This window comes from Armigeres subalbatus, chromosome 2, assembly GCF_024139115.2.
Source record: "Armigeres subalbatus isolate Guangzhou_Male chromosome 2, GZ_Asu_2, whole genome shotgun sequence".
In the NCBI taxonomy this organism is placed as follows: domain Eukaryota; kingdom Metazoa; phylum Arthropoda; class Insecta; order Diptera; family Culicidae; genus Armigeres; species Armigeres subalbatus.
This window is the reverse complement of record NC_085140.1, coordinates 53,640,880-53,667,432: the sequence shown is the minus strand read 5'-3', so window position 1 is coordinate 53,667,432 and position 26,553 is coordinate 53,640,880.

Sequence of the window (26,553 nt, the reverse complement as noted above, 5' to 3'; positions counted from 1 at the left end):
ACTACCGTATATCCCATATTCGTGAATTGATCGAAAACCTCTGCATTTAAAAATTAAATCAACAAACAATTTTTTCAAAATAATTTCATATTTTTGAATAAAGCTATTTCTGGAGCAGCATATTTCCATAACTAAATACCCCTTATATTTATAATATGATTCTCAGAGGGAGTACCTAAATAAAAGATCATCTCGTCGCAATTCATCTTATAGACAAAAGGCCACACCATCCGAAGAGGTTGAAAATTTCTCACATTAATTTAGCGGGCTGTCGCACGTTTGCTCGGCAATGTCTAGCGGTGCAGTGCAGTGGCGAGACTTCCCAGCAAAGTTTTTGAATTCCATTCAATAAAACAACAACAAAAAAATTGAAAGAACTATACGGCGAGTCCGTATTTAGCGAGAGTGCGCTCGGTGCGGTAAGGGAGACCTATCTTTTCCCTTTTATAGGTACAGAAATGCATCAACCGCGATGGAGTCGCCGTCGTCGGTGAGAGGCTGCTGGTGGAACTGAAATGGGGAGGATGCCGTCTGCATCGTCATAACTGTCAGTACCACCAGACAGGCAGGGAATGGGAAGAATTAAGAGATCTTCGTCCGTTGATTAGCAAAAACAATTGAAGTATTTATGTGCGGAACAAAATGCGAACAACGGACGATGATGGAATCATCGGTGGGTTTTTTACATGTGGAACATGTCAGAAACGGTGTAGCATTATGGTTAACATAGTCAATACATACTCATTTTTTAAGACAAGACGCAGCCAATCTCTTTCTGAAAAAAAACACAATATTTTAAAAAATATTCCCTTCAGTGAAATTTATAAAATATTTCACAATCTGATAATTTTGACATTCCGCTTAAACTACTGCACAATTATATTAAATATTTGTTCAATTTTGGCAAAAAATACTTCGTATTAAACCGCTGTATGATAGAAAAAATACGAAAAACAAAACACATCGTGTACAATCCATTCTTAGGAGACCTGCGCAGGCAAGAAACTCTTGAAAAACACTGAATTGATATACCAAGAGTAAATCTCACTCTAGCAGATTCATTGTGAACATCCTCGAGAGAGACAACTCATTACACCGTAGAAAAGCGCACAGGTGTGAGCCGTCTCATGTCATCCATCACCGAAAATACTCTACGCCTTGATGACCTACCGCAGCTTTATCAACAGCCCCCCGCCAGCATGAGTTCGACTTGTCTACCGTGCTAAGTAGAGATGATGAGACGTCTTTCTTCTGCTGCGTTCAGCTTCATCATTGACTTGTTATAATAAGTAGTCAAACGTACATAGTTAGGAGGGAGCACGCGTTTGAAAAAAAAATCAAAACATCAACAAAACATACCAACCCGAGTTCAGCCCATGTATGTAGGCACCTCCAAGATGAGTTAGACGTGGCGTGGCAACCGGTCGACGAAATGCCATTAAATAACGTTCGGCGGCGGCTGTGGCGGCGGTGACCGACCGATAGAAAGGTTTTTCGGTTAACCGCTAAAGATGGGTCTATTTTGGGAATCAAGGCGAACCCGCTTCGCTGCTTTTTGCGTTGGCTCTCTGCTGCATCTGCCACTACTAGTGACGATGATGACGAGGAAAACGGCTAGATGCATCCTGAAAGGTTTCTAGCATATAGTGGTGGAGCGTAATCGCCACTCTGAGGTATAATTTATTTATACATAAATAAATTGCACATTTATTTTGCATGGATGAGCGGTGGAATCTACCGCGCTTGTGGTTGAGATGAACGCCGTTGTGTGGAGTACAAACTTACAAACTTGTTTGTGAAACATTAATGCCATTTTACATGTTTATGAATCGAAACGATATGTGTAGGAATTATTATCAACAACGCAATGCGTGTTTTAAAAATTGGGTTAAACTGTCCAATGTTTTGAACCCAAACCGTATGACAGCCATAGCAACACATTTCAATCGACGAAAGAAGTTAATATGTACTGGGCTTACTTGTGCCCTTTCCGTTAAAAACCAAGTATTACAACAGAACAGAAGCCATTGTTCTAATTTATAACAGTAAGACAAAAATTCTTCAAACATTTACGTAATAGTTGAGGTGAGGAAAATCGCAATCCTTAGAAAAATTTTGGAACGTGTTCGAAGGTTATCCAACAGCATTTTAGCGTGTGTTAACCATTTTGAACAGTATTCGAGTTACGCAAAATGCTTTTGCTTTGGAATGTTTAGTACCACCACCACAGAACAATATCATAGGAATGAAATCTTTCCCAGTTGTTTCAAAAATTGGTTACAACTTTATGACATCCACCAAAATCAGAACGCCTTTTTAGCGTTCCACTATTTGGTCACTCGCCTGGATGACGGTTTTCCTCGACTCAAAACTCGTGAGCCTTCGACGGATCGATGGGAGCTTGCACAGTGCCGGTGTACGCGGAACGATGGGAAAACTGACGGCGATGATGACGACTTTGACGAGATTGGTGTGTGGAAAATAACTGAGAAAACATGGCATTTCCGCTTTGAACGTTCCTACCTAGGTTAAGTAGATGTATGTACGCCGCGTCAACAGAGTGTACTCGAGCCAAAGCGACGAAATTTTGTTGGCAAAGCGAAATTGAGCTATCTTTACCGGGCGGTAGATGATGATAAATGGTAATGCTTTTAATTTTCCCTTCCGTAGCAGACTTCGTTCGTTCGGTTGGTTGTGCTCTTCAGGATGCTCGAAATGTTTCATTACAGTCGAAATGTGGAAACTATTCCAAGAACACTCACTGCGTTTTAGGGTAAGGTAAGTGAAATCGTTAAAGTTCCAGTTTTGTATGATGTTGAAAGCAATACAACCTATACTGCATCTGAGAGATTTTACCAATCAACACTGATCAATCGGACATTCGTGGAGCATTCTTTCGAGTTCGATTAAGAAATTCTACTTAATTTCGATGTTGGTAAATTCGAAATATCCGTGACAATTAATGAGAAGTTTCCATGAGGAATTCTTCGAAGTTACTTCCAGAAATTTTTCTTAATATTCTTCGGAATTCCCCAGAATTTTTTTCGGAACTATCACAGATAAATAAGTTGTAATTTTCACTGCTAAGTCTTTGATTCACGGAATATTATTCGGAATGGATCGGATTCGTCATCGATCGAATATGTTTTGTGCTGAGTCCAGCAAAAAGCAATTAGGTATGTACTATAGATAGTGGAATATATAGATGAGCGAAGATAAATCCTCTGTCTCCAAACGAACTGTCAAACATGTCTCCAAACGAGCATAACGTCACGATTTCAATGTAAACGTTAAGGGCTGTGACGTCATATGCGCGTAAGCACGGTCAAAAAAACCGACTCAGCCATGCTTTCGCTCATCTATAGATTCTACTATCTATAGTATGTACTACGGCGATGTCGAAGTAGGCCATTTCGGCATAATAACTTGAGGCCGTGAAAAGAAAAGATCGAAGTGTGCCGCGCGCGACGGACGGACGTCAAAAATTTTCAAGGTGTTTTTTTGTTCCGTTTCGGCTGCCGATAACTCCCAGGAAGATAAATGGAAATCTGCTTCTGTGTCGCGGAGTTGTTACGATTGTGAAGGATAGCATCGCGAGTGGTCGTAATTCTTGACGAAATTTTTGTATTGGGGGTTTTCTTGTGTTTGATATTGTTACAGCATGCAGATGGTTAATATCAGATAGACGCCGCAATAGCCGGGTTATTGACGTGTGTAGATTTGTGATTTTAGAGATAGTGGCGTAGCGATCGGACACTGATGAAATTCAACGAAGTGGCTAATTCGCAGACCCAAATTGAAAAATGAAAATAAAAGGTGTAAAAAGGACTCTAAGATAAAAGTGGATATAAGTTAAGTTAAGTTAAAAGATATGTTAAAGTGGATAGTCAGGATGTAAAGTGAAAATCTTAAGGTTAAAATTTTATGATGAAATATAATGAAATATCGCATAAGATCAAAAATCGTTAAGGGATTATTTATCATTTCTATTACATGGTTTCTTTCAATAAACGGAAGATGAGAAGTGCAAAACTCAAAAAAAATAAAATAAAAACTGTGGGCTTTTTGAATATTTTTGGTGTTTTCTGTTCACGAGTGGAGCCTCTTCGATAGTGGAAAAACTACATTGGTGAGCACGTTCCAGCTTTATTCCTTTCATTCTTTCATTGCCTAATCATTTAAAAAATGAAAATTAACACTAAATACGTACAGGGCATCGTTTGCTGTTATTGCCGCGGATATTGTGGGAGTCCCAGGTATCCGGTTCACGCTTTAGTTAGAAACAATGGCTCTTCTCGACCTTCTACTCCCTGAGTAGTTAGTACGAATAAGGGCGTCCTTGTGAAGTTTTGCTGTACCTGTTATGAAGATTTAGTACATCGCATTCCCTACACTTACTGAAGAAACCTTTCTTGCTTCAGAAGCGATTCTTTTTGTAGTACTAGTCTTCGTAACTAGTCTTCGGATAGAGGATGACGCACACACACAATAACTTGAGGACGTGAAAAGTGCGAAACAAGTCAAAAACGACAAAAAGCGTTCAAAAAGTGTGGTACCTAATTGGTAATGAACGATTGCTGACGCGTAACCGCTTGAGCTTTCCAGGATCATGATTGCGGTATCCCGTTGATCGACAACATTTCTACATTTATTTAGTTTAGTAGTCTCAGTCGTGTGTGCTACTCTGCAGAGCCGTAATTCTCAAGAGTGATATTTTATAATTTATACCATCTTATCATTAAAAGTTAGTTTGGAAGAGATATAGACCAAAATGCTAGTGTTGACTCTGAGTTAGAAATTACTCAATTCAGGACGGACGGGGTAGAGATTTTAGTTTAAGATTTTTCAGCTACTCATCTGGATATTTGACGTCGTGCAGCATCTTGCTCGAATTGTGGTTATGGACATAGCGATCGCTTAAAAGACCTGACGGGTTGTATACCTCGAGTCACAAATATATCCATTAGTTGCTCTCTGAAGGTGTAATTGTTCGTGCAATACCAAACTACGTGATCGATTTCATCATAAGTAGCTCCGCAGCTATATAGATTTCAATCGACCAAATTTATTCTATAGAGATTTTTGTTTGGTGAATAGTGATTGGACAAGCCTCGACTTATGTCCTCACCTTTGAACCACGCTCGCGCAGAATCTTTAGGAACTTTGGAAAAAAGCCAACGTCCAAGTTTATTGTGTAACCTATTTCTATTTGCGAATTTTAAAGTGCCATATATTAGGTAATGAGATGAGACCCAAACAAAAGTATCTTGGTCAAAAGGAATGATCTATGTAGGAGAATAAGAAGCATGCTAAACTGATTTCATCAACCAGATTGATTCGATCGAACTAAGACTATCTGAGAAGATGAAATCGTGGTCTACGAGCAGCTCGGAAATTATCCCCAGCGCGAAGATAAATGCTGCCAGCTCAGCAACATAAATCGAGCTCGATTCTTGCAAGACGTTGACAATGACATGAACATAAGTAGGAAAAGGAAGTGCCCAAAATCTTAAAAAGAAGTTAAGGAAAATATTGTCAATATTCGCCCCTTAAGTAAACCTCAGAATCTAACAGTAGTTTCACCCGAAAAAAATATTTTTGAAGTTTTCACCAAAAGTCTTCCTACATGCTCGTCCTCCGCGTCCAATTTTTGAATGATAGGTCATCCACCGCATCATCCCCCTGTAATCATGTTCTCCACAGATCTTGCACCACGGTCTTACCCAGCATGATAACTGAGAAAAAAAAACAGCTGGATAAAGCTGGTCACGACATATCTGTGAGGGTGAGATATATTAGAAATTGGACAATCCACTTCCAGCATTGATGACACATATGCAAATATCATCCGTATAACGCTTCAGTTGCCAATTGACTAATGAATAAGGCTATCTGACGTTTATCATCTTTCTCTTGGACGCGCACAGGTGGGATAGGATTTGTTTTCATACGGAAACGCTTCGGAAGCGTTTCCGTATGAAAACAAACCCTATCCCGCCTGTGCGCGTGCAAGAGAAAGATGATAAACGTCAGATTGCCTTATAACAGGTCATGACTTCGTTTCTTTCCTCGTCGGGCAACAAACGGAGTTGCATGCTCGATAAGACAACACACAAGCGTTAACCAACGGATAGCTCGTTTGGTGGAATTAGGCCGCAAATTTGACGATCCGGTCAGGTTGTTCCTGGTTGCAAATTATTGTTTTGTAAGTATTCTGTGGACGTGATTGGGACATTTTTTCTTCGATTACGACTTGTAATGTCGAAGACGCTCTGAAGGGCTTCGGATTGAATGATTCGACCATCGGTCTCGACTTGGGATGTAAAATACGCTCTGGAAAAGCGTCGGATTGAATGATTTGGCCATCGGTTTCGACTTGTGATGTCGAAGACGCTCTGGAAGCAAGCTGTATTGAAAAATGTCTCGTTTCTCAACGGTTTCCAGACTCCAGTAGTCAGGCTTTATCCGTTGGCTACCATATCATCCACCAAAGCGGCAGACGACCCTTCGTTCAGGCACGCGACGGTGTCGTATACTGACGCTTACCGACGTGTAAACATTTTCGGCGTCATCCATAAATTCGTCGCTTTCTGCATCTGCACAAATCTTTCCACGCGAAGTAACAGAGGATGATGGTTTTGTTAGCAACCTCGCACCAAGCACCGGATCTTCGACGAGCAACAGCTACTATCGTGTACTTGGCTTTACATCTAACTAAGCCTCTCGGCGATATTCATTCGGAACTGATCGCTAGATGATCTGTTCGCTCAGAGATCCAGAGAGCCTCGCTTCGCAATCCTTTGCTCCATTTCTGATCAAACCCTTGCACATGCACAAACACGTTCTTCCTGGGATTCTCTCTCCCAGGATACACACGATCGTTCACTGATAGCAGTGTGAGGTCCGTAACGTCGAAAACATCCAAAACAATTTCGTTGGTGACCCGACCAGTAGACCATAACAGATTTATAACAGAGCTTGTTATTTTGTCACAGCATTTTTTATAACAGAGGTTGCTATAAAACATGTACCATTAGTAGTTAAAATAACAAAAATTGTAACTAAATTTTTTCTAGTTTTAACAAAAATTTCATCAATATGTTTTCGATTGAACGAAAATATAACTCGATGTGCTACATGAAAAGTAATGTAAATAGCTAAAATTATTACAGATTATGTTATTGAAAAGAACAAAGTTATCACTGATTGTGTTACAAGTATTACAATTCAAAATCATTATTTTACATTGTTATCACATGTTATAAAAATCATGGAATTTTTTTTTCATCCGGGACAGAGAATTTAAAACAAAATTATTGCAGATATTGATATTTGTAACACATATTGATATAATTGTGATATAATTTTTCTATGACTAACTGGTCGGGGAAGCTTGTGGACGTCCTTAGAGGACTGTCTACTTTTCCAGGCTTGAATTGAAGCCAGTTCAGTTTGAAGGGTTTGTGATAGCTTGACGATCAACTCCTACACCAGCATCGAATTGTTCATGTGATCTCTAAGCTATACAGTTGCTCACTTTTGTCAGCAGCGTCCTCAGCAACTTCTCCGGCCTACCGATCATATTCCTCAGAACATCTGGAACTGAATCCGACAGAACTAGCCGACTCCATATTGTTTCTAGTGCGTATTCCTGTAGACAGTCCTGCAGCCGCTTCAAGTTCTTCAACCCGCACGCCTCTGTCGTGTGCTAAAAGCTGCTCTAAACAGCAGCCAGACTTTCGGCTGTCCACGAAACTTCAGAAGATTCTGAGAGACTCCTTTCCTAGCGGTTAACTGCTGTTTCGAGATATGATTTCTCGCCCAGCCCATTAAAATTGTGACTGTTCTTCAAGCTATTATGCGGAATCTGCCTGTGACGGCTGCTTTTCACTGGAACTTTCGACGACTTGCTGCTTCGTCTTCTTCACTGGACTAAAACTCGTTGTCGACGATTTCAAGCATTTTTTTCATAGGTTTCATCAACTTCGAATTATTTGCCACTCTCACGCCAGCAGATGCTCCCCTAAATCCGTGGACAGTGGCTGCTTGTCTGTCTTTCTTGACTGTTGCAGCCACTCCTTCACTGACCGATCCTTGATTTGCTTGATTCTTCGACTTCCCACCAACAGTGCAATCTTCATCCCTGCACGCGTTCACTTTTTGACGCTGCTGTTGAATTTATTCCGGTTCGCATCCCGTCTCTCTAAAAAAAACTTTTCCACAGCCAATTAAGCATCCAACGTCTAACGCCTAGGCTGTTCCTACTTTCACGCTTTCCGCCTGGCGAGTATCTTCTTCCGGGCCTTCATCCACTTTGCAAAGGCGTTCTACTTGCCTACTTCTTTCTCTTCCAATTACTTCTCAGTCAGATCTACATAGGAACCTTGATTGGACCCTCTATCGCCCTCTATCGCTGGTCTTTTTCCAACCTTGTGTCTTGCTTCTTGCAACCTTCAACTGCTGAGCAACCGAACCGAACCCTTTGGAAATTTTAGCTTTTACAAATTTTACCATGCTGAGGGTGGCTGGGGTCGATTCTCGGTGCCGGTCTAGGCAACTTTAGGTTTGGAAATTGTCTAGACTAGTCTGGGTATAAAAATATCATCGTGTTAGCTTCATGAAACACGAATGCCAAAATTATATCCTGGCTTAGAAACATCGCAATTAATAATTGTGGATGTGCTGAATGGATATTAAGCAGCGAGACGGCAATGTCCCAGTGGGGGATGTAATTCCAATAAGAAGAAGACCTACTACTTGGGCACATGCAAGAAGTGAAATACAGACCCAAGCAAGGATGTTTCCTCCCAAATGCTGTATATAAAGAGAGCATCTTGACCACAAAATAAAACAAGGTAGACGCTTCAGCGACGATGACTGCTGGTGAGAAGCGTCGTCGTGAAGAAAGTGATTAATCGTTGTTACGTGTGTTCCAAGTTCAAGCCCCAGCAGTTGCATCAATTTATGAGGAATTAGTCTTGGGCTAGTCTACCATCTTGTATACGCCCAATGTGAGGCCACGGCGTTCGACTTCTATGCATGTTGTACACCTTCGAGAGTTTTGAGCACAAGCATAATACAACGAGGTAGTGGTCGTTTTCAATATTCGGACTGCGGAGACCTGAAGGTTTACTTCAGGTTTTTCTTAGTTGACCATGGACATATGACAAGGATACTGTCTTTTCTATGCACCACAAAGGGCACTTGCCTATTTTGACCCAGGCCGAAAGAACTCTGGTTATGCACGTAGGACTGAAGACCATACTCCAAGGTTTTATACGATGACTAAAGACATATACAATGGACGCACTTGATTCTATGTATTACAAAGGGCGTGCAGCACTTGAAATAGACCAAAAGACCAAAAAATCTATGGTGTAGATCTTAAAGCATTTCTCCAGAGTTTTCTTGGATGACCAATCCCAACAAACATTGGATTCGGGTAAAACGCTTGTACAGCCAAAAATAGTCTTCTTCGGCCAAAAATTCAGCTTATTCAGCTTAAATTGTTTGAAATATTGCCGAAGACGCATTCTATTCTATGCACCACAGCACTGTAGGACTTTTGAAAATGGCCGGAAGATCTCTGTTTACGCGTGTAAACCAGAAGGTCTACTCAAGGCTTTTCCTGGGTGGCCATGAACATGTGCCAAGGACGCAAGCCTATCTGGTCTAATGCACACTTACGTCACTTGAAACGTGCGAAAGCGACTGCCTTGATGGTGTACACTAGAACACGCAACCTATTCGCCAAACACATGTTTGGGTCTGCTAACACCTACTACCGTCTATATACAGTTTGCAGTAGCCATCGAGCAAGTAAGTACGGTGCGTGGGGGCGCGTTTTTTTTTGGCGTCGTGAAAATTATGAAGTATCTATTTTGGGCTCTGTTGCTCATGCCCATGTATTTCGTTTCGCTCCGGTCGAAACAAGCGCGATCTTAATAAGTTTGCAATAGCCATAAAGCAAGTAAATAAAGTGAGGAGTTTGTGAATGAACATGTTATGTATCGGACCCGGAAAAGGGTGTTTAGCTTAATTTTGTGCGACCGGATATTTAATAGGCAGATCCGAGAATTTAATTCTGTGTTGATCACGCGATTGATCGTATTTCGATTAGCAAGCAAAACGGTCGCGTGATCCGAGATATTTTATTTTGATCTGTACGGTTCGGAGAGTAAATCAATTATTATGCGTTTTTATTTGCATTTCATATAATCCCCTCCCATAGATCGCATCACTCACCAAACTGAACCCATATAAAATATCCTATGCTACTAACACAATACCATATCCCAAGACAATCGTGGAGATGCAGAGTTGTTCTGGATTAGAGGTGTGCGCCGTCGCGCCACGTCGCCGACATTTTCGCATCGACGCACTGCTGTTCAAAATTTGTCACGCCGCTGATCTATAATTTTTCACGCCGATTCAAGTTCATAGAAGTTCACAGGATTGCAGAAGGCCGTGGAGATTCCAAATATTGAATGCAATTCCCGTACCTACAATTTCCCTATTGATATCCCCACATCATCATACAACATCACAAAACCTGAGACGTGCTTCCAGTGGAAATTCCGAATAATATCCCGTTGAAACTCAAATAATTTCTTGTTAAAATAAAAATTTTGAACGGAGGAGGACCGTTTTGCAGAAAGCTATTTGGCCGAATATGTCATATGACAGAACAAACTATTTGGCCGAAGCCCATCTTGCCTGAAGCTTCTTGGCCGATAATAACGTTCGGCCGAACCCTTTGCTTGCTTAGCTTAGCTTTGACTGACTACACATATCTAAGGTTGCTATATTCTCTGATTGACCAGAATCAGTGAAATTTCACTAAGAATGAACTGAATGATTGACTGGGATTGTTCAAATGGTCAATAGCGGTGTCGGCCACGTCCACGGCCACGGAAGAGGGAAGGAATATTAGTAGGTGATTTGGTATTTGAAGACCGAGTTTGTCTCTGCGTCTTCAAAAGAACCACAGGAAGGATTATCAGTTAGTAGGTAGGCATCGTTGGATCTAGATTCACTATGATAAATGATGCGACCGTGCCAGTTTTTCCACACAATAATTTTAACAAACTATTATTGGGACGCACACCAACCAATTACCTGCATACCGAACAGGAATACGATCAAACGCGCACCAATTGATTTACTTTTTGACCGCTCAAAGCAAGTATACCGGTGTAGCCCGCAATTGAGTCGTTTGAGAACGACTGGCGAACTACTCCTGAATAACGAAAAAGACTCAATGAAACTAAACGAGGGACTACCGCTACGTACTCAATTTTAAACGAATGGCTTAAGCGCCACCTCTAATGAGGACCATTCATCGTTGTGTAATTGCCCGGCATGAGACCTATCACTATTTAGGCCTAAGTTGTTCCTTGAGAAAGGTTGAGAAACGATCTTGCAGTCCCCGAATTTTTCCACATCAGTCTTACAGTTTTGCATTTCACTCAAAAGAACATAGCACCCCAAATCACCCTAAATGAACAGTCCTGAAACTTACCATAAAAGCTTTCGTTTATCATCACTGGAGGCTACCCACCATTTACACCAGAGGTCGACACCGTCATGGAACCGGTTCGCCTTCACAACTCTATTCACACCGCCAGGCGGTTTTTAAATTCAAAAATTATGCGCGCGTTCTGAAATCTTTCACCATGCCAACACCACCGTGAATCAAGGAGATAGGGATCTAAACCAAATTGTTAGAGATCTAAACCAATTTATTAAAAGAATCTACTAAAGGTTTATTCATGGTTTAACAAAATGTATTCCACATTATTTCAGATCATTTGCTTTCACCTATCCTATCTACATGTGCGTGTCTTTACTCTCTACACCATCCACCTTTTCGTTATCTCACGGAACAATAGCGCTTGCAAATTGCTAATTTTTGGGGGCCGGCATCTATCGAGATGGGCCTTTCATTAACGATCTCGGATCGTTGTCACATGTGCACACGGACGGGAGGAAAAAAATGAGCTCTTTGTACTTACAGGCCTGTTAGATTTTGCGATCGACTTTGCTGGCTTTGGTGATCGGTTACCTCATGCTGTTGGTAAATGATCGGACGGCGTGGAGGGAAAACGGTTGAAACTCGACGATGCTCACTGCTGATGCTGGTCTAGCCACCTAGCAGGGCGAAACCGCACGGAGGGCGATTCTCCGACGTCGATGTCCACGTGATGATTGCCGCCGGAATGTGGCTCGGGCACGATACCGTCCACGATGGCCTTTTGGTGACGGAAGGCCGGGATATTTGCACTCAACGGAGGCTCGACGGAGGATGCAGCTACGGTGGGGCGAGTGGTTCCTAAATCGGACACAGAAAGCCGTCGCACGGCTGTACGACAACGGAAACTTTAGACAACGCACATGGCACGCACATGATTTTACACAATCGCATTACCTTTCTGATCACTAGCTTCTTTGCACAAAGGTACTTCTGAACTTAACTGATTGGGTGGGATTATCAGTTCACTATAATGAAACACGGGGAAATTAGCACTTAGAAAGATTTTTAAATAAACTCCAATTATCACTACCTCGGACACCGCGTATTCTGGCAGAGCCACACTTCCGAAACTTTATCGAGACTCCAGGCAAATGGACGAGAAACTCTGTGGTCCTCAGATTTAAAGCCTCGAAACCGGAAGAACTTCAGTCCCGAACAAATTGAATAAAGTGGGTTATCATGTTCTTTTGAGTGAAAATACATCTCGCTTCCGCGGATTGCATCAGATCTTGCCGTCTCATTCTCCCGCCAATTCCAAGTAACGTTTTGACCTTCGGCATAAATCCGAACAGGTGACCTTCGGTTAATTCCGATTATATCAAAATTTCAATCTCGCGTTCGCGAAAGAGAGTATTTCTTGACCTCGCGAATTGCGTACGTTACGTCGTGTCTCTCAGTTGCATACTTTTCAGGCGAAAGGTAATTAGAACTTTTATAGCAGTGCTCGCGATAAGACAGGGCGGCACACATTTATGGTGTCAGCGAAGATTTAATTTGATTGAAGCTTTTCTACTTAATTTCTATGAACATAAATTATTACCACGGAAGTCTATTCAAAGCTTTTATTATATACATATAATAGTAAACAAGTACGAATATTTACAGAAACTATAATTTATATAGGGGGAATGACGGCTTTGGCAGGTTTTGTTCTATTATTGGCAGGGGGTTTTTTATGACTGACTAGGCTCAAATTTGGCCTAAACATTCTTTGCATATCAAAGAATATTGTGGCCAAATTTCATAAAATTTGGTCGACAAAAACCCCCCTGCCAATAATAGAACAAAACCTGCCAAAGCCGTCTTTCCCCCTATACAAAGTAACAGACGCTTGGTGTACCTGTTACACCGGATCATGTGAAGTGTCTAGAAACCTAGCATGAACATGATCAAACGCATACTCCACATCATGCATGCCCAGTGACATATGCAAACTGTGAAGGATCGCGCTTTGAACGACCGAAACGACACGTAATACTAACGCACGATCCTCCGAACACAAATCAATTAACTTCGCCGTCCCTCGGCGAGAAAAAAGGACACCTTGCACGTCCGGTGGCAATTTGACCGGAACCATGCGCAACACTAACACACGGTCTCCCGAACACTAATCAATTACCTGCGCTGCCTTCGACGAGAAAAAACATTGATGCCAGGTGGCATATATAAACTATCGACGAACGCGTCCAATCTTGCACTAATTTATTCATCTCCGACTGCACAATCCACAGACGAGGATCTCGAGACTATTTTGCGTCTTACTACGAACGCGTCCAATCTTGCACTTCTACCGTTCTGCAGAACTCCGACTTTTTGAGCAGTCGGTTTGCCGAATAGCTGATTTGGCCGAAATGGTCGTTTGACAGTAAGGTTCATTTAGGCGAGATAGACAATCGGCCGAAAGTGTCGTTCGGTTGAACTGGTCATATTGTCGGAAATGTCGTTTGTCCGAAAAGGTTATTTCGCCGAATTTGTTTTTTGGCAGAAAAAACTCTTTCGGGCCAAATGGCTCTTTCTGCGAAAAGACCATTTCTACCAAACGGGATTCACGGCCAAATTATCCATTCGGTCAAACGACACCAAACAGCATTTTCGGCCAAATTACCAGGGCAAACAATTCTTTGGGCCAAATTACCAGTCTGGCCGAATGTTTCTTTCGGCTGTAAGTCGCTTTCGGTCAAATGACATTTTCGATCAAATCATTTTCGATCTTTTCAGCCAAATCGTTTCAGCCGAATTAAATTCGGCTAGATGTGTTTCGGCTTATCGTGTTATTCGGCTAAGTGGCATTCAAACGAATGGCTTTGCCGCCGAAAAACTTTTGGGCGGAGGCCGGAAGATGTTTAGCTGAATTTATCATACGGCCGAAACCCATCTGGCTGAAAATGTCGTTTAGCCGAAATGGAAATATGGCCGAAATGTCGTTCGCCGAACTGGTCATTTGGATAAAAAATTTGTTTGGTAAAATAGCTCATTTGACCGAAAACGCCATTCCACCAGAACGGCAATTTCGGCCAGATTACTTATTCGGCCAAACGATCATTTCGACCAAATGACCTGTTGGGCAAACGCTTGGGCAAAAAGAATTTTTCAGCCAAATTGTTTTCGATGTAATAACCGTTCCGCCCAAACGTTCATTTCGGCACTTCGGTCCTTCTCCCTTTTAAATTTCCAGTGAAATTTCCGAAGAATTTATTATGGTGAATACATAGAAATTCCTTTACAATCGCCGCCGACCAAAATTACGACAAACGCCGCCGCCGACGATTTTCGAACCGGCGCACACCTCTATTCTCGATATCTAGTAGCAACGAGAGTCGAACTAACAATCCTCCCTTTCCCATATAACCGTAAGGACGTAGTCGGCGCGTACATTGAGAATGGATAGCATGTCCCAGCAACTAGCAACTAGCAACTACGAAATGTACGGTCATAATGCTCATGCTCATGCCCATGCTAACACCAATTACCGTCGTATATAATCGCTTTCTCTTTTCGAGATACATTGAAAAGAAACAGTCGAATATAAAGAAAAAACCCAAATGTATGTTTCTTGGTGAACGTAGTACTGGTTCCACTGAAACAAAGTACAACCTCTTGGCTGATCATTTATCGAGTGTGTTCAACATTAGCCCCGCATCAGACCAATTAATTTAAGCGGCCATACGAGACTTCCCCGAAAATATTATTTCAATGGGTGTTGTATAATTTTCTGCAATCGATCTACAATGCAATTTGCGAAATGAAGTCTCCATCTGTACCCGGAACAGACGGCATTTCGTCACTGATGCTGAAAAAATGTGCAAGGGTACTGTGTCAACATCTCACTACAATATTTAACATTTCGATGCGCTGTAAAAGTTTCCAGAATGCTGGAAACGCTCGTTATGTTTCCAGTATTCAAAAAAGGTGACAAACGTGACATCGGCAACTTTGCTTTGTGCTGGTCTCGAGCTTTTTGAAATGCTGATTGGAGAAATATTGTTCCGTAACCTTAAATCGTACATCGCTAGAGACCAACTGGATTTTTTCCGCACGTTCTACAACCAAAAGCTTACTAGAATTCGCGTCACTCTGCATTACTAGGATGGAGCTAGGCGAGCAGTGACGCAGTGACGCAGTGTACACCGACCTCTACGGCCGCTTATGAGAGTATCGATCATCCAATTTTATTGGCCAAGCTTAACTGCCCTCACGTGTCACAAGACATTGTGTTAAAGTATCAATCCTCAAAACTTGTGCAATAGGTTGTCTGTAAAGATTGGCAGTGAAAAATCTTATATGTTTTGCAACTCATCAAAAGTACCAAAAGGCAGTAATTTTAATTTGGGGCCTCTACTATTCTCCGTGTTTTTAAACGATATGTGTTGTTTACTTCCTAAGGGCTGCAAGCTAGTGTATGCTGACGATTTAAAAAATTTCCCCTCAATAACCTCTATCAAAGACTGTCTATAACTTTAGAGATTGATTGATTTGTTTGTATCGTGGTGTTCTAGGAATCTTCGAATTGTTAGTGTATCGAAATGTTCTGTCATTAGTTTTAATCGCAAAAAGAAAGGCGTTGTTTATCCATACAGCATTGAAAACTTTAAGTTGACAAGGGTTTCAGAAGTTAAGGATCTAGGACTGATACTCGATAAGAAATCGACGTTTCAAAGCCATTATGTGAGCATGATTGCCAGAGTAGGTAAAAATTTCGTATTTATAATCGGTATTACTAAGGAACATCGTGATCCATACTTTTTAAAATCCTTGTATTACGCACTAGTGCGATATATACTAAAATCCAACTATATAATATGGTGCCCATAACTACCGATAAGGATAAGAACCGATAAATTAGAATCCAATCTAAGCTAGAACGATTCGCTTTCCGATTTCTTCCTTGGTCAAACAGATTTGAATTGCCTCCTTATGCTGATTGCTGCCAACTTCTAAATATGGAACCACTGTTTAAAAGACAAATGTATTTGAAAGCAATCTTTGTGGCTAAATTGCTGGTATCGAAAATTGATGCACCGAACATTCTATTAATGATTAGTCTAAACGCTATAGAAATACCATTTTGGACTAGGAATTTCCGATGACTTCCTGTACGCCGTATTCTTTATGGACTTAATGAACCAATCCATTCTATGTGTGATGTATTTGATGTGTATTTTATGTTTGATTTTACGTGTTCCATTGATATTTTTAAAGATCGACTACAAAATGTTCAGCAAAACTAACTTTTATTATATTTCTTAGTTTTAATGAATCATGTAGCCCTCGTTGTTCGATGATTGTTCCAAATAAATAAACAACATTCCTTGTTATGCATCACAAATGAATACGCCGGAAATGCTATCAGATGAGCTGGTGGATCTGATGTCCTAAATCCATTGGATCTTGGATGGCTTAGAATACTTAAAATAAGGGAGGATCTGCGTATTATGCATTCATATATCAACATGGACCCCTAGCTGTTGTGAATCTACTTAAAATACCTGTTGTTTAGTTGATAGACCTTTATTACTATTTCATGACTTCATGGCGCACCAAGAACATCTTTAGGCCTTGGCACTCAATCAATTGGAAGACCATGATAAACAAAAGAGTTTAGATAACTCTGATACCGAAATTGGTAAAAGAGACATCTTAAGACTAAAAATAAGTTGAGTATCAAGCTTCGCTTAAATGAAAGATTGCAAACTTTTTTTCACGCTCAAAATTATGAAATAGCACCCTCTCTTTTTACGCTCAAAATTCCAATTAACGCTTTTTCTTTATACGCCCGAAATTAGAAACTACGCACCTTCTTTCTGCACTCCGATTCTACTTGCTCACTCCCGTTTTCGGCGCAAAAGAGATTTTGAAGTGCTTTATTCTCACATACTGACCCGACACTGAAACGTTCGTTCTAAACTAAACGGCGTATCCAAGTAACCAAAAGTTCCTTTAAGAGTACGTTTTTCGCTTAATCAGATTCACTGAGCTGCTTAAGCGTGAAGCGTACTCTTAAAGGAACTTTTGGTTACTTGGGAGCTACACCCAAAAAACTAAAACGACATTGCTGGTGAACAAAACAGTCGATTCGAAGCACACCCAAAAGTGTACAGTTGAATTAAGGTTTGAATATTTTTGAGTAACATCAATTTGCCACCAAAATCTTTGCAACATTTTTCAAAAAATCCTAAATAATTCAAAGAAAAATCACATGGTAATAAATATGCGTTAAACATTTAGGATGGGTGCATGAAAATGAAATGAAAATCATGTAAAAACAGAATCCAGTGTATTCATTGCTAGTTCAGACTGCATGAGAAATGTCGACAATTTCTGAGCCTGATGCAAAGCCAATCCATTCTAAAATGGACCATTTGCGTCAGAATCGCATCTGCACCAAAACCCATGCAGATCCATTTTTCGTTCACTTCCTTATCCACGCGGAAAGTAACTGCACTTGCGACGAAAGTCTCTTTGACCTATTAGTCGCACCATTGGCACTCGGCATGCGTACTGACTGCCCCATTATCCCATGTGACTGTCCAACGTGACGCACTGTTCAACCTTCCGGGAATGACCCACTCCGTATCGCCAAGCAGCAGCATTAGCCAGGCTGCACTAAAGATGCGCAAACGCTAGGGATGAGCTCAAGACAGCGTCTAATTAGCGCACACACGACTCAAAAGCCAAAGGTTGAGAATGTGTCGCCAATTCAGCGTGGAATGGGCACAAATTTGTTACAACTTGCATCCCAGTTCCACAGTCACCACAGTGCAGTATATGATGGGGTCTAGTCAAGCGAGCTACAAACCATTATTTGCGAAATCGGTCCCTGCAAGCGCTGCGCAGGTTGAGATAGCGTGGCAATTGATGGGACCAGCTCTCACGGTCATAAAATAGCCAAATGAGTCCAGCCCCGGATCCTCCGAGTGCAATTTTCTTTCCAAACTATATGGGATGGGTGCTCAGGGGGGGTGGAGTGCTGTCCTGCCGAAGCAGATGTCCCCCTTTTTGTCTTCGAAAGCGTGGCAGCCGTACGCGACATTGTTATGTAAGCATGGATGGGTGGTTGTGGATGTGGATGAGTGCATGTATGCATGGGAACGATTACGTCAATGAAGTGACCGAGGTCGAGATCGGGGAAAGGGGAGAAGCGTAATTAGTCAGATGTGACGAACCATCGGAATATGGCTAAATGGGCGAGAGCGAACCGATTGTGTACAGGTCGTGATATTTTTTCGCAAAACTGCGACGATTGTGACTTTGCAAGTTTGCTGTTGTGTACTGTCTGTCCCGGCCAAAGCACTGTGGCGGGGAAGCTCAATGAGGATTGCATTGGGGAACGGCGGCACTAGCACTGGCCAGTGGGAAACGTTTGTCTCCGTGAACCGTACCCCAGTTCCGACCATGATGGCCGTTGGGGGGAGCTCCACACCCCAGGTTCGAATGGGAACCACACGCGCGCTCGCTGGGTGGATGCATGTATGTGATGCGGTTTGAATTGTAACAAAAGCGTGTCACTAACGAGCCCGGTTGTCGTCGACAAATGGTACCCTGAATAATGCACTATCGTAATGAATACGTCGGTGCCGGTAGTGGTGATAGCAATGGTAGTGGCGGTGGTTTACGATGTGGACATTGACATGGACCGGCGGAAAATATGGGTCTACTGCTGCCGACTAAAAATGTGACAATGATATTGGTATTCCATTTCGGTTGACAATTCAATGCAGATCTAATTGGACATGAATGCGGAAATTTAACTTTTTGCTGTCAAAGAAAGAAGGGTCGTTGCTCTCTCATTCCAATTCCAATAATATTCAAATCAAACCTGAACTCATCATCAGTCGAAATATGAACAGGAATCGAATTGATATCCGATTCTAATCTCTCGAAAATTTGAATACAAATCTACATGGCCTTATTAATTCTGTCTGTATTTCAAACACAATCCGATATAAACTTTCAACCAGTGAAAAATAAGTTTCTATAATTAAAGTTGAAATTAAACTAGATGCTGCATCAATCACAAAATTCAATCCACAAATCTCTTTATAAATGTAATCTAGACCCAATGAATTCCGTGTGAAACAAACTTCCTAACCTTTTTTTCGCTCTTGTCTTCCTTTTTCACACCTCATAATTTCCAATAGAAACAAAATATTTCTTTAACGAGATGCCTCACACCTCCTCGGTTTCGTCTGCTGAAAACTCAACCCCTGCCGACAACTGCTGGAGGCAACAAAAATGGAAAATCTCTTTTGGACGGGTTGCTCTAACTCTAGTCACAAACGGTTCCGCTGCTGATGAGGATAATGGTGATGATGATGATGATGATGCTGGGCCGGACTATTCGCCGTCTGTTGATCCAACAGCAACCAGAACGGCTTGCATTCAACCTACCAAACAATCCCGTTCTTCTCCGCATCCGCACTAGTGGCGGAACGGCAAATTATTTTACGACGACAGCTCCACCGAAGGCCAGCTGATTTATGCAGCCCAGATTATAGCCATATTAGTATCTCTAGCAACAAATTTGACGAAAACATACTTAGCATAAATTTACACAGTCATAAATTTGCGTGTCCACACGGACAATGTGGGCATCGACGACGGAGTTGTGCTGGCTGCTGATGCACACCTGTAGTATCAACATTGGATAGAGCGATTATTGCAGCGCCTGCAATAACATAAGGGTGGTTCATATTTTCGTGAAATACAAGAAGAACTTCTTTAATTCGAGAACCTATAAAAATTAGTTAGATGCATAATAGTTAATCTCATATAACCCATACATAAGAGTCGAATCAAGTGAAGATAATATTCAGTAGAGAACCTGGAAGATACTTTAAGCTTCGTGGTAGCCCGCGCCTACGATGGCTTTTTGCAATTGAAAAGGACTCAAGGGCGCTAAACGTTTAGGGCGACTGGAAGCGATTGGCAAAGGATTGAGTCCAGTGGAGTAGGATACTCCATTCGGCGTAGACTCATCAAGTAGCAGTAAGTAAATAAGTAAGCCAAATCGAGCCAGTCGCTAATGAATAACGCATCTAGGGAGCGGGCCATTTGGCATAAAGTCATTTGGCATAACGCCATTTGGCATAAGGTCATTTGGCATAAAGGCCATTTGGCATAACGGTCATTTGGCATAACGGACATTTGGCATAATTTTTCTTTGCGTTCGCTAAATGGTGACTAAGTGGTGCGGGAAACACCCCGGAATAGTAAATATAACACCCGTCGATAACAATATTAAAAAGACATTGTCCTCTCGTGGAAAGAATGCATTTGCAATGCAATGCAAAAGTAGGCGCATGCCCGGATTAGAGCAGTGGTGGATATAATCCCCTCTTTAAAAGAAGGCGTGTTGCCGGATTATGGCAATGAAGGATGTGATCCCTTCTTTAAAACTAGGCGCTTGCCCGGATTAAGGTCATGGTGGATCCTATCCCTTCTTTAAAAGTAGGCGCATGCATAGATTATGGCAATGGATGATGTGATCCCTTCTTTAAAATTAGGCGCTTGGCCGGATTATTATAATGGTGGATGTGATTCCTTCTTTAAAGTAGGTGCTTGCCCGGATCATGGCAATGGAGGATATGATCTTTTCTTTAAAAGTAGGCGCATGGCCGGATGAGGGCCATGGTGGATGCGATCCCTTCTTTAAAAGTAGGCGCTTGCATGGACTATGGCAATGGATGATGTGATCCCTTCTTTAAAAGTAGGCGCTTTCCCGGATTATGACAATGGTGGATGAGATTCCTTCTTTAAAAGAAGGCGCTTGCCCGGATTGAGGTAATGGTGGATGTGATTCCTTATTTAAAAGAAGGTGCTTGCCCGGATTGAGGCAATGGTGGATGTGATCCATTCTTTAAAAGTAGGCACTTGCCCGGATTATGACAATGGTTGATGTGATTCCTTCTTTAAAAGAAGGTGCTTGCCCGGATTGAGGCAATGGTGGATGTGATCCCTTCTTTAAAAATAGGCGCTTGCACGGATTATGGCAATGGAGGATTTGATTTGTTCTTCAAAAATAGGCGCTTGTTCGGATTGAAGCAATGGTGGATGTAATCCCTTCTTTAAAAGTAGGTGTGTGGCCTGAATTGTGGCAATGCAATGGTGGATGTGATCCCTTCTTTAAAAGTAGGCCCTGCCCGGATTATGGCAATGGTAGATGTGACTCCTTCTTTATAAGTAGGCGCTTGTCGGGAATAAATCAATGGTAGATGTGATCTCTTCCCCGAAAAGCACAATTCAGATTGATTTGGTTGCAATAACTTATATGTGACTTGATTGGTTTTAGTAACTCGTCTACGACAAGTGTGTTGCTTGAGTTTTTAAAGTTAGGCGCTTACCGGCATTAAGGCAATGGTGGATTTGATCTGGTCTTACGGCGCATGCTCGGATTGTAGCAATGGTGGGTGTAATCCCTACTTTAAAAGTAGGCATGTGGCCGGAATAAGTCATTAATGGATGTGATCCCTCTCTCGGAAGTAATTCTGCCGTTTTGTTATTTCGTTCTCCCGGAAAATGTCTACCATCAATCTAAATTTATCAGAAAACAGCCTCGACCTACTTTATCTACGCTAAATATTACATGAAATATCCCTTTCGCTTTCACAGCTCGAAATTATGCCAAATGTCCGTTATGCCAAATGACCCACTCTTTTCTTACAGTTCAAAATTATGCCAAATGTCCGTTATGCCAAATGACTTTATGCCAAATGACCCAGACCCACGCATCTACCCCTGTATTATACTCTGTACAAACGAATGCAATAAATCGCGTAGTGTCTTACACCAATGCCAGACAAGATTAATTTGATTTAGCTACATACTAGATGGTTCATTCGAGCTGGATAGTATAGTGTCAGTCGAAGTCTCGTTAGTCGATTCGCGGTTAAATGAAATCAATTTGCGCTAGTGATAGTGTCGGACCTCCTTCCTTGACTTTAGGGTCCTCCTTAGTCGTGTGGTAAGATGCGCGGCATCAAAGCAAGACCATGCTGAGGGTGGCTGGGTTTGATTCCCGGTGCCGGTCTAGGCAATTTTCACTTTGAAAATTGTCTCGACTTCCCTGATGGGCACAAATGTACCATCTTGTTAGCCTTACGACATACAAATGCAGAAATGGTATCAACGCGAGGTGGCAATTTCCCAGTGGGGGATGTAATGCCAATTAAGAAGAAGAGTCGTACTTAACGATTATCGAAACGTGGATAAAGTGATCACCGTGGTATAACCCTTCCCGGACGGATGGGTTATATATGCACAGCGTTTTACATTGGTTGTGTAAAATAACAGAAGGGAGATAGGTCCTCACTTTCTTCAGCAAAACTGTTCACAAGGATGTTGACCTTGCAGGAAAAATATCAGGGGTCAAGTTTGACTATACCCTGGAGACCCAGCTATCAGAGACCTTGGGAAGTTTTCCGAGAGTACGCAAATAAGTTCTGGTATGTTTGAATCCTAAATCACTTTGTTTGATAATTCTGAAGACTCGGACAATTTTAGCCATCCTAAACGTTATGCGTGTGATTAATTTTCATGAATATGAGATGCTCTAGGTACTCCAAAATGTTCTGGAGCTCAGCCCACGGTATGTACCAGATCAATCAAGGCTTTGGCCAATGTTCTCATTGTCGGTATTCACCCAATCTGATTTAAAAAGCATCCCAACAAACAACGACAAGCTACAAATAAGCATCTAAGTTGAATTATTGCTTATTTGTAATCTTCATAGCTGAATAAAATGGATGCTGAATAATTCGCTAGACAGATTTCATCTCAGCATTTGATCCAACTAATATTCGACTTGGCTTATTTATTTGTTTACCACCTTTATTTGAGGTCGAACTAACATTTTAGTTTTATCACATTTCAGCACATTGGGGAAGTGTAACAATGTGCTGAACTAAGGGTTTTTAAAGTTCTCTGTTCGACTATGATGTGATGCTCTAAAAGGTTGGTCGAATTGAGTTTGAATAGTAGATTAATAAGCAAGCATTAGACATCCTTCTTAACCGTTGTCCTTCTTAACCATTGGATTTCACCTTTACCAGATCTATCGCACAGTGGAAGAAAACATTATAATAGTTTCAGGGGGGTAATATGCGGTGCATCGCGCCTCCTCTGCATGTAGTATGAAGTATAGATAGTGGAATATATAGATGAGCGAAGATAAATCCTCTGTCTCCAAACGAACTGTCAAACGTGTCTCCAAACGAGCATGACGTCACGATTTCAATGGAAACGTTAAGGGCTGTGACGTCATATGCGCGTGTGCACGGGCAAAAAAATCGACTCAGCCATGCTTTCGCTCATCTATAGATTCTACTATCTATAGTATGAAGCAAATGTAAATAAACAATCCCACATTTTTTTCGTTAGTCAGCAGTAGTGTATAGGTTAACCAATATCCTACAAGATTCCAGTTCGAAAAATGTTACACTTGTCAAGCGGGGTGGCCCAGGGTGGCCCGCCTTTCCCAAGCGGCGAGGCCCGGATAATACATCTTAGGTAGGCTTGATTTGTTCGTGGATGACAGGCTTACTCCCCCCCTGAATAGTTTATGCTTTTTCCGTTTGACAGAAAATCGCGAAGGCTTGAATTGATGATATTTGGATAGGAAAATAATATTTTATTTTCAGGACATTGTTGGAATCATTGTCAAGAACATTTCTGATTTCTGATCTATAAAGCTATTGGACATTACAACGAACAAAATTGCTGGAGCAATGAAGAAAATTCAAGCAGTTGTTGTAAAGTTGTGCGGAAACGAACACACAAAAATTCATAAAAAATCGAACATATCCAGCTTTCCACGCTCGGTAATGGCTGCTTGCCGCTGTGTAAAAATCAATCGGTCACTGTACTGTTTGACACTAGCTGGAGGAAAGCTCACTGGCGTTCCTGGGTGAGGGGAAGGGAAAAAAGGTCTTTTCGTCAGTGAGTTTTCCTCCAGCTAGTGTCAAAAAGTACAGTGACTGATTGATTTTTACACACCGACAAGCCGCCATTACCGAGCGTGGAAAGCTGGATGGATGTCTGTTACAGATTTCCTAAGTACTAGTTGTTTTTCTATATGTAAATAAATGTTGATATGTGTAGATATTTACTCGCTGCATGTGTGGTATTGATGGCACAATCATTTCGCAACCGGTTATTCAGAAATTCCGAGCAAGGTCGAACATAAAATCATTAAAATTTCATAAATCCCATCATTGGAGACGAATTTTATTTTACCGTTTTGACATTATTTTCTTATATTTTTTCCCAGTGTTGGATGGTTATGACTGGCTGAACAAAGGTTGAAATGAAAATCTTGTACAGTTATTAACAAACTGTAGTTTGACAGATTGACTTGTTGATTAAGAGTCCAATTATGATTCATATTCAACCATACGATTATTTATGTTTTGCATTGAGTAAGCCATAACTTACAAATGAAGGATGGCACGGATGGCAACGTTACCGGCGGATGATCAAATGTCAGCAGTTCGAGACCCGATTTAGGAAAAAATTTAAAATGATTATTTGAAAATAGCAATTGCAATACGTTCAATGGACATCTTGATGATGTTGCTCTCTCAATGCGTTATTATTTTCGAAGAATTTACAGGTAGCTGAATTAAGGCTAAGTAAAATGCTTATTAGAGGTTTAACGAATCAGGTAATAAAATTGTTTTTCAAAATGAGACGTTGTAGCTGTATAACTTTTCCAAAATTGTGTGAACAAAGCCTGAACAGAAGTTGCGATAAGAAATAATACAGACATAATTCAACACAGTGCTGAACTGAATCATCACACTGATGTTAGTTAAACTAGTGAATGTTTGTTGGGATATACGCATCATGAAAAGCCTATTCTCTTGAATACGAAATGCTCATTGTACTTCAAAACGTTTTTAAAGATCAGCCCATTGCATCTACCTCAATCAAGACTTTAGTAATGTCCTCATCGTCAGTGCAGGTACTCTCCCAGTTAGTTTCAATAAGCATATGCGCGTGATTCAAATACAATTTGCCTAAATACGAGATGCTCAAGGTACTCCAAAATATTCTGGAGTTCAGCTCACGGTATCTTTCAGATCAATCAAGGCTTTTGCAATGTCCTCATCGTCGGAATATCCCCAATCCTGTTCAATATCCTACCAGCACACTTGATTCACATAGGTCTCTGCAACAATCAAGTTGTTGCAACCACTTTTGTCTGACTTGTGCTGCTCGGGTAGGTATATACGCATCATGGAAACCCAATTTTCGTGAATACGGGAATCAAGGTACTCCAAAATGTTCTTTAGTTTAGTTCATTGTATCTTCCAGATCAATCAAGTATTTTTCAATATCATCATCCAATCCGGTGTAGTAAGCATATGATCCCAATTTACATGACCATGAGATTCAATGTCCAAGGTGCTTCAAATTACCTTATTATACCTAGGCAACGAATGAAGGATCATGAGTGCAGATTTGATCGTGTTTTGTATTGAACGTAAAATGATCGGAGATCGCGTCCAAACGTGTTTTCATCAGTAAGCAGAACAATCGGCCGGTCATCAAAATTTTGTTGTGCTTTGTGCGGTGAGCAGAACGATCGGCCGGTAACCGAAATTTTGTTCTGCTTCGTGTGTGTGAGTGAATTAATTACAAAATTAAAGTTTGAATCGCGTCCAGACATGTTTTCTTCAATAAGGAGAACTGGCGTCAATAAGCAGAACAGATCGCGTCCAAACGTGTTTTCATCAGTAAGCAGAACAATCGGCTGGTCATCAAAGTTTTGTTCTGCTTTGTGCCGGCGCTGGTATTGCTTATTTTTGGGTCACCAGTTCTTACACATTGAAGATGATGTTAGTCCCAAACTTCATCTGTTGGTTCTCTGTGTAATTACAGCTGACCTGGCAATAACGGAGGAGCAACCGTGGGCGGTCATTCATGCTCATGCTCATGCTAGGCAACGAATGAAGGATCACGATTGGGAGCTTGGAACATGGAACTGCAAGTCGCTAGGTTTCGCAGGTTGCGACAGGATGATC